The sequence below is a fragment of the Panthera uncia genome (assembly GCF_023721935.1).
Source record: "Panthera uncia isolate 11264 chromosome A3 unlocalized genomic scaffold, Puncia_PCG_1.0 HiC_scaffold_12, whole genome shotgun sequence".
Taxonomy (NCBI): Eukaryota; Metazoa; Chordata; class Mammalia; order Carnivora; family Felidae; genus Panthera; species Panthera uncia.
In genome coordinates, this window is record NW_026057579.1 from 2,955,927 (window position 1) to 2,970,748 (window position 14,822).

Sequence of the window (14,822 nt, forward strand, 5' to 3'; positions counted from 1 at the left end):
CCCCTGCCTGACCTCGCCCTGGGCTTCAGTGCAACTTTGCCTTGATCTTGGGGGCAAGAAGGAGACCAGTTGGTACCTGGATTGTACTTTTTGAGAGCTGGGCTTGTTTTTCACCCCCTGCTTGGGCACACAGCCTGTACCCTGAAGTGCAGGGCGGCCGCAGGGGGCTGGGGGAGAGCCTGCCCTGAGGGGACAGGTGGAAGCCTTGAAGGTCCGCACCCCTCCCCGGCTGCGTCCAGAGGCTCACAGACTAGACTCAAGCCCTAACTATGACCGAAGAGCTGCATGACTCTGGTCAAGAAACTTCACCTGGTTCCTTAGCTATAAAACAAGGAAATAAGATGGAATAAAGCTACTCTATAGATTTGTGATACAGCCGGACGGGTCTGAAAGTTGCTGCTGGCCTGGCCCCCGGTAGGTGCTCGGAAATAGCATGTCTCGCTCAGTTGACCTTTGCTGCTTTGCCGGCCTTTTAGAGAAGCCAAAACAAACGAGCACACAGACAACCCTCCCAGTGGGCTCCCTCAGCTCTCAGCTCCTCCCGGAGTAGGCCCTGAACCTTCTATCTGGGTTATATGTCTCCGTCTCTCACTCCCTTTAAGCTTCCAGACCCAGCACACATTCCTTCCTTTTGCCCTGGAAATTTTTCCTTCCTATGGAAAAAGCAAAGGCTCCTGGCCTCTCCAGGGATTTAGGAGGTAGCCTGTCCCCATGAAGCCCTAGGCAGGAGCCAGGTTAGGGATGCCACCCCGGAGAACAGAGGAGTAAAGGAGTTCCTTGTCTGGAGGTGCAGGATAGACGCTCCTGCCTGAACCTGGGGCCAGAGCACTGAGAGACATGACGAGGGGCAGCCCCACATCCTGCCCACACGGAAGAAGCCTTCATGCAAATGTGCAGAGAGAGAGAGAGAGAGAGAGAGAGAGAGGCTCCAGTGGTACTGAGGACCCTGTGGTGGGGTCAGCTGGGGCTCAGGCAGAGAGGGAGAACAGAGAAGAAAGACAGAATGGGTGTGCAGGGAGGGTGGGGGAGGGGCAGACAGGATGGGGTACAGAGAAACGGGGGGGGGGGCAAAAATGGGAGGGGGAAGAGAGAATGGGGGTATGGAGAAGATAGGGGGCAGAGGGGTTGGGGCAGAGATGTTGGGGGACAGAGAGAATGAGAGCAGAACACCAATGTGTCTCCAGAGCAGCTGCTCCCTGAGAAGGACAAGGACCAGGAGGAGGGCTCAGGGCCAGGCCGGAGCACCCTCACCCCTTCTCGGGTCTCCCAGCAGCCCAGGTTCTAATCCCTGTGCTCGGTCCTTCCTTATCTATAGAAAGAAGCAGCTCCGGAACGTTCTAAAGCCCCAGGAGGCTGGGAAGTCAGGCCCCTTTGAGGCACATTGCTTCAAACCTGGCTAACACCCAACAGTCCTGAGGGGTATTTATTACCTGCTGCTGACAGGTCACTCTCCCCTGCTTTTTAGCAGAGGAGTGACACCAGCCATAGGATCTGAGGCCCTGGAAGGACCTTCCCTCCTGGAGACTCCATTCACCGCGAGAATCACAACTATGAGCAGAAGGCCTTAGAGTGTCCCCAACAGGGACGCTTCTCAGAGTAAAATGGTGGCGGCTGCACGTCAGGTCAACAGGCCTAAACCAAGGCTGCCCAGGCAAGCCAGCAACCAGGGTCCCTGGCACTAACCCAGCCTCTTTCAGGGTGGGGCCCGAAAGGCGAGGTACAGCTGGGAGCCCCCTAATGGCTGATTCTGAGCGACTGCACTCAAAGCTGTCCCAAAGCCCAGGCCCGCCTGGCTTCCTTCTCTCCAGCTTCTTCCTGGCTCACTTGGGATCTCTGACCACACAAGTCCTCCCTGGGCGCCGAGCCATAGCGGTCACCAGAGGCCTGGGGAGGCCCGCAAGAGGTTCAGGAAGGAGTTTTGTCTGCCCCTTAACTCTTCACAACGGCAGACCCCCAGCCAGGGTGAGTGGGAGCCAGAGCCGGGATCGGAGGCAGGGCCGGATTGGGAGGGGAAGGTTGAGGGAGGAGGGGGACAGAGAGAAAGGAGAGAGAAGCTGAGGGTTGACACCCTGCCAGGCTCACAGCAGGTGCACACGCAGTGGGCCCACGGAGCCCTCCTTCCTGCCCACCTGCCCCAGCAGCTACCACAAGGGCCCGCACGGGACTGTCCACCTCCTCTGCCACCCCCGGCTCCATCCCAGCCGCCACCCCAAGCAGGTCTGCCCTGCTCACCTCCAGAGGACCCAGGAAAGGATAAGCGGGCCCTCCCGATGCAAGGTCCGGACACCCGTCTGTCCGTGAGTGGAGAATGTGGCTGCCGGTGCTTCCGACTTCCGCTCTCCTCACCGACACTCTCACCCTCCCACCCCGCAACCTCCCCAGGGCTCCCTAGCTGCTCTGCACCTCACACTTCCTGCCCACAAGACAGGGGCCTCCATTCCCAGGCCCACTGCCTCTGGCCCCCCTCCCCATGCCCCTGCTAGCTGGAGGCCCCCCGGCCCTCCACCAGGCCCAGAGAGAACTGTCAGTCAAGGGCCTCGGGAGAGAAAGGGGAAGGTGCTGTGCCCTGGACTGTGGACAGGCCCCACCCCCTTCCTCCCTGTGGTTCTGTCACCAGGTTCTCATCTCTACCCCAGCTGGCGGTCCCTCGCAGGGCACCCAGTGGGACACAGAGGGCCCTGGGCCCTGCAGCTTTTCTTTGCCTGTTTTTTCACAAATGATACTGCAAACTGTGTGCCGTTACTTCTCACGTAGGTAACAGGGGTGCCCGATACAAAGGCCTTGCAGTCACGAAACGCCCCCCCTCCCCCCATAGCACCCCAGCCAGCTCTTCTCACCTGCTTGAGGAAGCATCCCTATACCCGTTACAGATTGGAGGCAGGCTCAGAGAGTTTACGCCTCTGCCTAGGGTGGCACAGCTGGGAAGTCACAGAGCTAAGATTGGAACTCAGAGTGTCTGACCACGAGAACTGTCATCCGTTCCCCACTGCTGCGTTCCCCACATGTATCTGCAGGACACAGGTCCCAGGTGTCCACAAGCGTGAGACAAAGGCCGGTGGGGAGCCATGGTCCCTGTACCATTCTCTTCTCCCCCTGCACAAGCTACTCCTCCGGCCTCAACAACCACCACCTCCCCTGCTGAGGCTCCAAAGCCCCCGCCCCACCCGAGCCCCTCATAATTCCAAGGGCCCAGGAGATTCCACCGCATGCAAGTCCCATGAAGAGAGCACCTTCTGACCGAGGCCACCCTGGCCCACAGTTTAGAGGGCCTCACTCCAGCTCTACCCCTCTGCCATCTGTGTCCCTCCTCCACAAGGACAGGCCTACCAGGCCCTCCTCCACCATACTCAGAGCACCCAAGGAGCCTGGAATTCTTGGCTTCGGGGGCCCCCATGGCCTGTTCCTCCCATGAGGCATTGCATCACTGCTCTGTGCAGCCCTAGACTGCGGAGGACGGGGAGGGACGGGGGCGGGTGGACAGGGCTTGGACCTGTAGCAGGCTGCTCCCCCGCATGCGCCTGTGGTGCAGGGTGGGAAGAGGGAGGGGAGGCGGTCCAGGGCAGGGGTCGGAGGCTGGACGTGAGCTCTGCCGCAACAGCCACATTCGAAGGAGGCCGAGGATCCCCATTCAAACCTGGACCTCCAGGTCAGTATTAAGCTGGGAGGTAAGAGGAGAGGACACACTTCACAGAACACTTTGGCGGGCGCAGTTATAATTTTTATATATCTGAACACCTCAGACGGGGCCCTCCACTGTTCACTTCCTGGGGCTGGCAAATGTTAGGGGCAGGCTTATCTCATGAGTGCCTTGGACTCCCCGCAGTGCAAACCTGGCTCATCACCTCCCCCAAGCCGCCCCTCCTTCTGTATTTGGGATTTTACAGCGCTGTGCCCAGCTGTGTCTGCCATAAACCCAGTCACCTCAGCCTGAATGCAAACCTTCCCCCCGGGCCTCCAGCCTCACAGGGCCTCTCCGGAATGTGGCCCCGGCCAGCCAGCGCCCCTTCCTCCAGTGGTCCCAATGCGAGAAGCTGCTGACCCCTCAGGAATAAAACACACACTCTGTCCTCAGGGAGCTTCCAATCTAGTGACAGAAACAGAAAATAAACAAGTGGCCTAAGTAATCAACACATGACTGTAAGTGGTGATGGATGCCGAGGAAGGAAGGAGTGGGGAGCAAGGGGGGGACGACAGCAGGGACAGCGGCAGGAGACCAGAAATGCTCATGGGGGCCATTATCCCCTGGGGAAGAAAAACCAGTCAGTCTAATTCCTTGCCTGAGACTGGAAAGTTCTCCGTGAGTTAAGGGGACGGAAAGCAAGGCAGCCAGCTGGTCACCTGGCTGAGGGGATGGTGGGAGAAGACAAGGCTGGCGTGGCAGGACCAGGTCCCACAGGGTCCCCAGTGGTCAGCCAGTGTGCATGCTAAGTGGAGAAATGACAGGCCAGGGGGCACTGCCAGACTGGTTTTTAAGATCATCTGCTGTTGCATGGGCACTAGACAGTCAAGGGCTCACCGACAACAGGGAGACCACCAGGGGCTCCCGCGGTCCAGGGGAGGCAGGTCAGTGGCTTGGAGGGCACTGCCAAGTCAGGAGCAAGTTCTAGATTGCTGGCTAGAGCACCTGGATGGGTGCAAATGGCACTTCCAAAAATGGCACAATCAGGGAGATGAAGCTTTGGGGAGAAAATCCAGAGTTTGCTTTTTAAAATATCAGGTGTAAGACACCTGTGAAACTCAAGCAAGCAACTGAAACCATGCCTGGAGGGGACGGGAAGGGAGGACTGGGCTGCAGAAGTGAGCCACGTGTGAGCAGCAGGAAGGGGCCCCTCTGGGGGCTGACGGAGCTTTAACAGGGACAAGTAGGCAAAGGACAGTGAGAGGGGGCACCAAGGAGGGGACAGAAACATGAGAGTGTGTCATCACAGAAGATAAGGAAGGAGATAACTTTAGAAGGAGGAAGTGGTCAGCTATGTCAAATGCCACTAGAAGGTCTAGAACGGTAAGGCAGGAGCAAAATGACCATAAAACGTGGCCACACGGAGGTTATAGACAAGCAGGGGTTGGGGGAGCAGGGGGGTCGATGGGGGCCGAAGCCAGGTGGCCGTAAAGTGAGGACTGATTAGGAGGTGAGGACCTGAGGTGGACCTCCTGCACCCCGACTCTGGGCCTGCCCCCTGCAGTCCAGCCCCTCCGCCACCCCAGTGATCCTGGCACACACACGGTTCCCCGTGGCTGCAATGCCGCTGGTCAGGTGGGGCACCAGTGACCTGCCTCCTCTATGTGTTTATGAGTCCACACGTTACCTGTGATGTGACCTTGTCAAGGGCAAGGACCACCCACTCACCTCCAGAGCACCCGAGGGCTACCTATCATCTCCTCCTTAATCACTTCAGGACAACGCTACCACAGGGGATGGAATCTGCCCCTCCCTTTCCTCCCAGGGGGCTGGTGTGTGCAAGGGGCGTGCCTCTGGGGGTGTGGGATGTTCCTGCTCACAGCTATCTCCAAGAACAGACTCCCTGACTGTAGCAGCCACCAGCTCCGCTCATCTCCTTCCCAAGGCTGCCAGGCGCAAAATTCTGGATGGGGGATCCCTGGGTACAGCCCAGGAGGGCACTGGCTCTGTGGCTGTGTGGCTCGGATGAGGACAGGCGGAGGGAAACGGGTTCCTGGCCCAAGTCCATGCCAGCGGGAGCTTTGATCTGCAACCCCTCCCCGTGCCTGGGGATCCCTACCCAGCCCACCGCCCCCATCCCCAGGGCCCAGAGGACGCCGGCCTCCTGACCTGACCACAGCCCTTGGGCACGCAGCCTTGCCAGGCAGCCCCTTCCTGCCTCCTTCGAGGTGAGTGACTTCCTGTTTGCCGGCAGAGGAAGCTGCTCGGCACAGGTAGGGAGGTGGCAGCTTACAAGCTGAGCACAGATGAGGGAATGGGGCCCACCTTCCAGGACAGGGGTTCTGGGGATTCCGGCACACAGCCTGCCCTCCTGAGAGGCTGTGAGAGGAGGGGGGCAGCAGGGAAAGGAATGGGCACCTGACTTATGACCGCCCCTCACCAAGGGCCCCCCTGTGCTGACATTCACCAGGCCCTTTACAAGCGGCACCTCCAATCCGTACGAGGCTGGGGTGGGGATGGGGTGTTATTATCCCCATGCTGCAGAACACATGAGGATGCTGTGGGTCTGAGCGGTTACTCTGGCTGGATCTGAACCCGGGACTGCCAAACCCAAGCCAATCCGCTTTCTGCTACACCCCGTTACCATCTGCATACTGCAGGTGTCAAGGCGCTGGGCTTCTCTCCAAGCGAGCAGAGCTACTGAACTCTCCCAATTCAAAGCTTTTAGAAACTCATGAGCTGCTACAGCTCACTCCCATCCTTCCGGGGGGACTGGGAGCGGTGCACCAGCTACTGGGCAGGGTGAGAGCAGAAACCAGGAGCACCTCAGTGGGTTCCTGCGTGCCTGCCTGCGTTACATACTTCTGTCCTTTAGGGAGGCCTGGGAGTAAGCCACACGCTCCTTCTTCCCGTAAAGGCCCTATTCCCTCGGCTCTCCAGCCTCCACAAGCCTGGGGCCTCAGTGAGTGTAGACAGGACACCTGCCTCTCTCGACATTCCTCTGGCAGGTTAGATGGTTATAGCTGCACTGGCCCACATGACTATGGGTCCCCTGGGGATCTGAGCGGAGAGCTGGGGGGCAGAGTGGGGTGAGGGCTTCCCTCCCTAATGCCTATAGTTCTTGAATGCGAGGGAGACATCTCTTAGAGGCAGGGCAATGAGGAAAGGGAGTCTGGTCCAGCGGTGAACGCTACCACCAACCTCCCAACACAGATGTGGGCACCAGTGTTGCCCCTGGTTTCCTGACAAAGGGCAGGAAGTGATGATGACAAGCTTGTACCTCTTGGACTTGGTTGCCCAATCCTGTGGTAAGCACAGAAGCCTTGGGAGGCTGACCCTACATGCACGGACAGCCGCCCAGGCCACGGCTCCCTGGCTCTCTTCTTCCTTGGGACCAAAGTCTGGCCCCGGACTCTGTCTTCCAAGGCTCCTCTCCTCGGCTCCCTTCCAGCTCTGTGCTCATAGACTGGCACCTTCCTTGCAGCCACTTGTCACGGGTCTGCCCTCCTTAGGTAAGCAGTGAGTGGGATTCTAGCTAGTCACCTCCGTCTCCAAGCCCCCTTGGCACCCAGCAGATACTCACAAACATCTGCTCCGGTACAGGGATAGGCAGTTCTTTCTAACGGCAAAAATGCTCCCAAACTCAACACCCACGATTGGGAATTGGATAATTGATTATGGTAGAGCCCAGAGCCATATGGTGAACCTCGGCCACCCTTAACCATCTTATGTTTAGAGAGTATTTAATGCAGGGGAAAGATGCCCATGGCATATTATTAAGAAAACCAGTTATATATTCCTGATGATCTCAAGTTTTGAGACCGTGTGTATTTAGGCCACAGAATACCAAAACATGGGTTGGCAGTGGCTTTCTGTACGTGGCAACAGTACACAGGATTTTAAGCTCTTCACGCTCCTTCTGGCACGTATCTAATTTTTAAAAAATATGTGTTGTGTTTACCATCAGCAAAAATAACAAAGGTACTAGACAATTAAATACACTGAATTAAATAATGATTGAATATTTCTGCACACTTTAAAGACTGGGAGGTTCTTTGCCAACCTCATCCCTCCTTTCCAGGGGAGGCGGGAACTAGGGTACAATGAGGAGGCCCACGATGGTGTCTAGGGTATTTGACCCCGCACTGTCACCACACCCTGAGTGGCTGCCAGTGGGACCTTTCTGCTGTCGCTGTGGGGACCTGCTTGGAATTCCAGAGTTGCTATGAGGATTGTTTAAAGGTGAAGACATCTGAGGTCTGACAGGTGCAAAAAGAAGTCTTCTCAGAGCTCCCCTTACCTGACTGGAAGCAACAACTTCTGGAAAATAAGGATGCCATAAAGTCCTTCTTTTGGGAAAATAAAAACTTTCCCAAATCCCTTCTCTAGGAAAGATTACGGCCCCCGAAGGAGACTGAAAGACCACCCATACCCTAGAGACGGACATTATCACAAACTTTCTCATCCTTCATTTGTTCTAAAAACCCATTTGTCTTTCTAAAGAAACCTATCTGTTCTTCCCATAGAAGCCTTTTTCTCCTTGCCTCCCTCTCCCTAAGTTAGGTGTGTAAGCTTTTAACCACTTAACAAGCCCCCGACTTCTTTGGTTGGCTTTCCTGGGCATGGCAATCAGCCTCTGTATACTGTTTTGTTTTAGAAAGTATTTCTAGAGAGAGAGGATCCCAAGCAGGCTCCACGCTGTCAGCACAGAGCCCAACATGGGGCTCAGTCCATGAACCGTGAGATCATGACCTGAGCCAAAATCAAGAGTCTGAGGCTTAACTGACTGAGCCACCCAGGCGCCCCAACCTCTTTCTACTGTTAATCTGTCTTTTGTCAGTTTAATTTGCCTGTCTCAGCGGCCTGAATCTAAGCCTCTAGAGGAAAAGTTTTTTTCCTCTCCTCTACAGGGCAAAGATTACCTACCTCCTCCATGACTCCGTGAATCTAAGGCTGGGCTCGCTTAAGTAGGTGTGTGGCACACATAATGAACATTTTTAATAAATTTTACTTGAATACACATTTAAAAAATATAACTGATGCAACAGACATATGATTGCATAAGATATTATTTCTTGGGACCACATGGAAGCAAATAATGCCTACTTTATTTTCAAACTGTGTGTAGTCAAGGAAAAATATTAAAACAGTGAAGGTGGAAAACTCTTCTGTCAAAAATCATGACAAGATACGCAAAAGAGCAGACGCTGTGTGCCGCTGACTCTAACCTCTCAAGCATTTCTGTTGGAGAAAGAACTGGGAGTCTTCTTTATAACGTTAATTAGCCTTGATCAGTCATTAACTGCTGAATAGAAATTTAGGCTTACAATTAGCAGGAGCGCAAGGCTCTCTCTGGTGTTACACAAAACAGAGACCGGGCATGCTCTGACATCGTGAAGGAGGGTGAAAAAACTTAGAGCAAGGCATTCCCCGGGGCCACTGAAAGGTCCCGGATTTCCCCGGGGGTGCCCAGATTTAGCCCTGCCCATAGCAGCAAAGCCCTGGGCTTCTTGGTGCTCTTTCGGTGCTAGCAGGGACCTTTCCATGCTCTATGCACACTTGCCTGCAGGGACAGAGGGGCAGCCTGGCATGGCAGCTTTACGTGGGAACAGCACCAGGGCCTCAGGGCTCATCCCTGGGAAGAGAGAGCCCACAGACCCGCGCCGCCTGAGGCCGTCTCCCTCCTGTCTGCCTCTGTGTGTCTATGCCTCCTCCAAGGCTGCACCGGGAGACATCGGGGAGGCAGGGCCTCCTACCTCACCCAGGTTCCCATGCTGAGAGAAGGCCTTCCTAAAGTCGTGGAGTCAGCAAAGGGAGAGTTCGAGAGTGCACCCAGCCTCTTAGTCTGGCTCAGCCTGTCCATCCACTTCTCCCAGAGCGCCTGCCCCAGGCTCTGCTCTGCCCGGGCCTCTCTTGCCCAGGGTGACCTCACTCACTGAAGCCCAGAGTCCTAACTGCCAGCAGGAATCCTCTACTGGATGAGCAGGGCTTCGATTTAGTGGCAGGCCCAACAGTGAGTGCGTCCATGTGCCCATGAATATGCCTTCCCATCTCTGTGCCCACGCCTGCCCCTCCTGGGTCCTGTCTGTGGCATCACATCCACCTGGTTTCTCAGGTTAACGGCCCTGACACCAGCCCAGACCCTTCCTGACCCCGGTACCCAGTTCTGCTGCTTCTCCCTCTCCAGCAGGTGCCACTTCTCCCCACTCGGCCACCAGGAGAACTGCAGGGACCCCCTGCCCCTCAGGTTCTTGTGTACAAAAGGCCCCCGTCCTCCAGATCACTCCTGCCTTTGAAAATACTTCCTGCTGACCTCCGCCCATGGTGCCATCGGGGAAGGTCCAACACCGGCATTTGAGACCCCCAGCCTCTCCCTGGGCCACACATCCACAGCCTGAAGCGCCACCTGAATGTTCTGCCTGAATGTTCCTGGTACTTCTGTGCACCGCAGTGCCCTCACGCTGTGTTCTTGGTCATCTCTGTTCCCTTCCCCACTCTCCTTTCCATCTCTCAAATCTTCCTCCTCCCCTGAGGCTATCCCCATAATAGCATTTCTCCAATCTCTGTGGACCAAGCCACTAAGAATTAACTGTTAGGCGGTGCCTGGGTGGCCCAGTCAGTTGAGTGTCCGACTCCATTTTGGCTGGGGTCATGAACCCAGGGTCGTGAGATCAAGACCCGAGTCGGGCACCACACTCAGCTTGGGATTTTCTCTGTCCCTCTGACCTTCTCCCCTGCTTATGCTCTCTCTCTCTCTCTCTCTCTCTCTCTCTAAAATCAACAAAAATAAATAAATAAAATATGAAAGAATCATCTATTAGGAAAATTCAATAATCCCAGCCAGGGAACACAGCCCAGTAATCAGGGCAATGAACCGAGGTTCACACAGCAGTCAGATCAATCTTTTTTTTTTTTTTTTAATTTTTTTTTAATGTTTATTTATTTTTGAGACAGAGAGAGACAGAGCATGAACGGGGGAGGGTCAGAGAGAGAGGGAGACACAGAATCTGAAACAGGCTCCAGGCTCTGAGCTGTCAGCACAGAGCCCGACGCGGGGCTCGAACTCACGGACCGCGAGATCATGACCTGAGCCGAAGTTGGAGGCTTAACTGACTGAGCCACCCAGGCGCCCCCAGATCAATCTTTTTAAAAAACAGCGTCAGGTTTCAAAAGTAAGAAGATCATGATTTGTAGCACAATACAATTTATGTGGTTTAAAATACATGCATATATAAATCAACGTCATATATTCCTCTAGAATACATCCAGATCCTGGGATAAACGTACCATACATCTATCAGAATGGCCGCTGTTTACAAGCAGGGTAGGTAGGGGAAGACAGTGAGGGGCAGTCGGTGGGACTAGACAGGAGCCATGAAGAAGAAATCGTAAGACCCCTTCTAATGCAATCAAAACAACAACAGAAGGACGAAAATCCAATTTAAACCATAGGCCAAGGACGTGAACAGTTCACAGAGACAAACAGCGAAAAACAGATGAGACTCCTAACACCACTCGCTATGCATACTTATTAAAACTACAACGTGATGCCAGTTTTGTCTTTTTTTTACTCTGTCACATTGGCAAGAACAGCGAGATGATAACACACCAAGCTGGCAGAGCGGCGGGAAAAACAAGCTGTCTCGGAAGCCCCCAGTCATACTGTGTGTGTCTCTGCAAAGCAGGCTGGCACCATCAACAGAAATCTAAACTACGCATGGCTTTCAAACCAGTCATTCTGTGCTCATGACTTTCTCGTATCGTCACAGAAGTGAGCCGGTATGTAGGAACACGTACGCTTCACACATTATTGTCTGGCATGGCAAGCAAAGAAACAAAAATGAGAACAACCTAGAAGCCATAGAGGACTGGCTAGATGAATATGGCACATCCATTCAGTGAGACGTTACACATTTATTTAAAAAGCGTGAAGTACATCCCTGCGTCCTGAATCAGAACAAGTATTTTAAAAGAGAGAAAGCGCAGAACGAGTATTAGTACTATTTGCATAAAAAAAGAGAAGTTACACATACTTGTATGCTCCTTTACAAACAGAATGTATCTCTCTGGAAGTAGTCTCAAGAGACTGCCTCTGAAGAGGAAAATAGAGGATCAGAGCACAGGAGGGGGAGGGAGATTTTTCACTGTGCACCTTAAGCGCTGTTTGAATTAACATTTATAAAAAGTTTTAACACATGCAAGTTGTGCCTTTAAATATACTTTCTAAAAGAACTGTAACCCTTGTAAATATTATCTTAAAAATAAAAGATGGGACACCTGGGTGGCTCAGTCGGTTAAGCGCCCGACTTCCACTCAGGTCATGATCTCGAAGTTCCTGAGTTGGGGCACCACGTGGGGCTCTGTGCTGACAGCTCAGAGCCTGGAGCCTGCTTCAGATTCTGTGTCTCCTCTCTCTGCCCCTCCCATGCTCATGCTCATGCTCTGTCTCTGTCTCTCAATAATAAATAAACATTAAAAAATATTATAAATAAATGTCACTGATTATATACTGTTTTCCTTTTAAACCTATTGAGATCACCTAATTAAAGAATGAAAGATTACTGGAATCTTCCTAGAAGGCAAGTCTTTTCTCCCTATATCCAGTTTCCAGAGTCTTTACTGATTTGAAAAACTTGGGATCTGCCTCCCACTTTAGCCCTCTTAGTGTGGGCCCGTGATGATTTTTTTTCAGACAGATATTGGGCGTAAGAACAGCCAGCAATGCCTCTCCCGCCAAAAGACACACTCTCCATGTCTGGGGATCACCTGTTCTGCTCAGTGTAAACCACCAGGCTTGACCCTGGGTTTGCTGGGGAGCCTATGAATCTTCCTGCCACAGCAGCCAGGAGGCATCATCTCCTTCCTGGATGCCTCTGCTCATCAGGCCGAGCCCCCATTTCAGAGAGCCTCTGGAATGCCTGCTGGCCTTCCAGAGCCACACTGGCCTCCTACCCGCTCCTCCAGCATGGTCAGTATGCCCAGCATGTTCAAGCCTTACTTATGCCTCAGGGCCTTTGCACTCGCTCTTCCCTCTGCCTGCAATGTTCTTCCCTCAGATAGCCCCATAACTATGTCTTATCTACATGCAGGTCTCCACTCCAATTTCATCTTCTCTGTACAGCTTGTCCTGACCACTCTGTTGAACACAACAGCCCCACCATCTTCTTCAACCCCTTAAGTTGCTCTGCTTCTCTTCGTAGCGTTTCTCTGACAAGACACTCAGATCACTGTTATTGTGGTTTACTGTCCATTTCTCCCCACCAGAAAATAAGCTCTGTGATAAGAAAGACTGTATTGTTCACTGATGTAGCCTTAACACCTGGAATAGCGCCTGGAACATATTGTAAGGAATTGTTGAATGAACAGATGAGCGAGCCAGCCAACAGAGCACGTGTTCTAGGGAAGCTTAGATATAAGCCATCCCCTCCCCAGCAAGTATACTCTGAGGGCTCCAGAGAGGAGCTACTCACTACCCATCCGCCGCTCACTGACCCCCTCATAGGCAGCTCACAAGTCCCTGCTCATGGAAACGGAGGACATCCTATCCTGAGCCCCCAGAGTTTGAGGGCCTGAAAATGGTACCACCCTCCCACGACATTCAGAAAGCTAGTTCCTTGTCTAGCTAGCGGCCAATTGCTCTTACCTGTCTCACCACCATGCTCATCAACCAGCCGGGTTCTTTCGTTTTACAGTATTTATCAGTCTCTGAAATAACGTGATTCACCTGCTCCTCTCTCCTACAACTCCTATTTCCATTGCCTGATTGGTAGTGGGCACTCTAAATATCTGTGGAATGAATGAATGAATCTGTTGAATGAATGAATGACTCTTCTTCATAGGCCCCACATAGAGAATATACAAGGTCTGAAAGAAAAGAATGAATCACTCAGCCCTATCCGCCCGTCTAACCTTGACCTTGGTGTATTTCTTATGCAGAGGGGCTCATAGACATTCAATTAGTTGCTAATTACATTCAATCAGCTCTGGGCTGGGGAAAGGGCTGGGCTAATGCGGTTCAAGGGCAGGTGGAGCCCCAAGTTGCCCAGGTCCTCACTTTGATGCCGGCCTCCTGACCTAGACGTGCAGGCCACAGACACAGGGGTCTGGGTGAGCGCATTGACCAGAGCAGCAAAATCCATCTTGCAGCATGGAAAAAACCAGCAAAGAACTCCCAATCCTGGCTCCCTCGTCCTGCCAAAAGGACAAGCCAGACTAAATTCTAGACCAGAAAGGAACCGAGCGGGGATGTGAGTTTGTCAGCTGAGCAGACACTGTTTACCTTTCCAGAAATCTCTGATGTTTTCTGGCCAGACACCCAGAAGGGCAAGGAGAGGGGCCGGCATCCAAGGGGGCAGGGAGGAGGTCTGAGGTCACTGGAGGCACAGGGCAATAGAAATTAGCAGGAAAGCCCTCGTGTCACCCAGTTTTAATACTGGAGCCGAGATCCATGCAGCCCCTCTGGAGGAGCCTGTGGAGCCACCGCAGGGCAGGCCCGGGCAGACTGTCCCAGTGGGGCACAGTCGCCACTGTGTGCCATCCCTGTCACCAGATCAGGTTGGATTCTGAGAGCCCGCCCCCCCACTCCGCGCTCACTGTCCACCCTCCTGCGGCCTGTTCCCGCTCTTCCGGTCCGCAGACCCCCGGTGACCTCAGCGCAAGTCCCCACAGCCCCGCGCAGGTGCTCCCCGGCTCGGCGCCCCGTGTCCCGCACACTGTCGCTGTCGAGGGCGGCGGGGCCGCCCCCGCCCGGCCTCCCCACGTGCCCTTACCCACTTCCCGCCGGGCTCCTGCTCCGGCCTCTCCCGCCGGCCCGGCTGCCCCATGGCCCGGCGCCCAGGCGCGGGCCGGGACCGCGAGGGCTGCGGGCGGTGACTGCGCGGGGCCGGGCGCGTCCAGCTCGGGCGCTCGCGGGAGGGACTGGGTTTCCGGGAGGGAGGGCGGCGGCGCGGGCAGGGAGGGGCGGGCTGGGGGCGAAGCCGTCCGACTGGTCTGACGGCGGCGGCGCGGGCTACGCCGCCCGCCTGCGCTCTCCCGGGCTGAGCTGCCCGCGGCGGAGCCCTCCGCTCGGTCTCTGGGCCCAGAAACCGGAAACTGAGGCCAGACCCAGATGTGCGCACGCCTCGAGCTGGGCGCTGCTCTGAATTCCTGCAAACTCACTGCTTGTGTGTATTTCACAGGGGCAGGAAAAAACGGTCTGAGTGGA

The 14,822-nt window shown here is 54.6% G+C and overlaps 1 protein-coding gene across 5 annotated transcripts in view; it reads right to left on the reverse strand.

The window, feature by feature from the left end:
- The window catches only part of PSD4 (pleckstrin and Sec7 domain containing 4), a 35,302-nt gene extending 20,746 nt beyond the window's left edge, over positions 1-14,556 (reverse strand). For 2 of the 5 annotated variants that reach the window (XM_049652118.1, XM_049652114.1), the window contains exon 1: positions 2,233-2,521. The gene's annotated coding sequence lies outside the window, so the exon portion shown is untranslated. The other 3 variants (XM_049652115.1, XM_049652116.1, XM_049652117.1) reach the window with 3 other exon arrangements.
- Between the last annotated feature and the right edge of the window lie 266 nt (positions 14,557-14,822).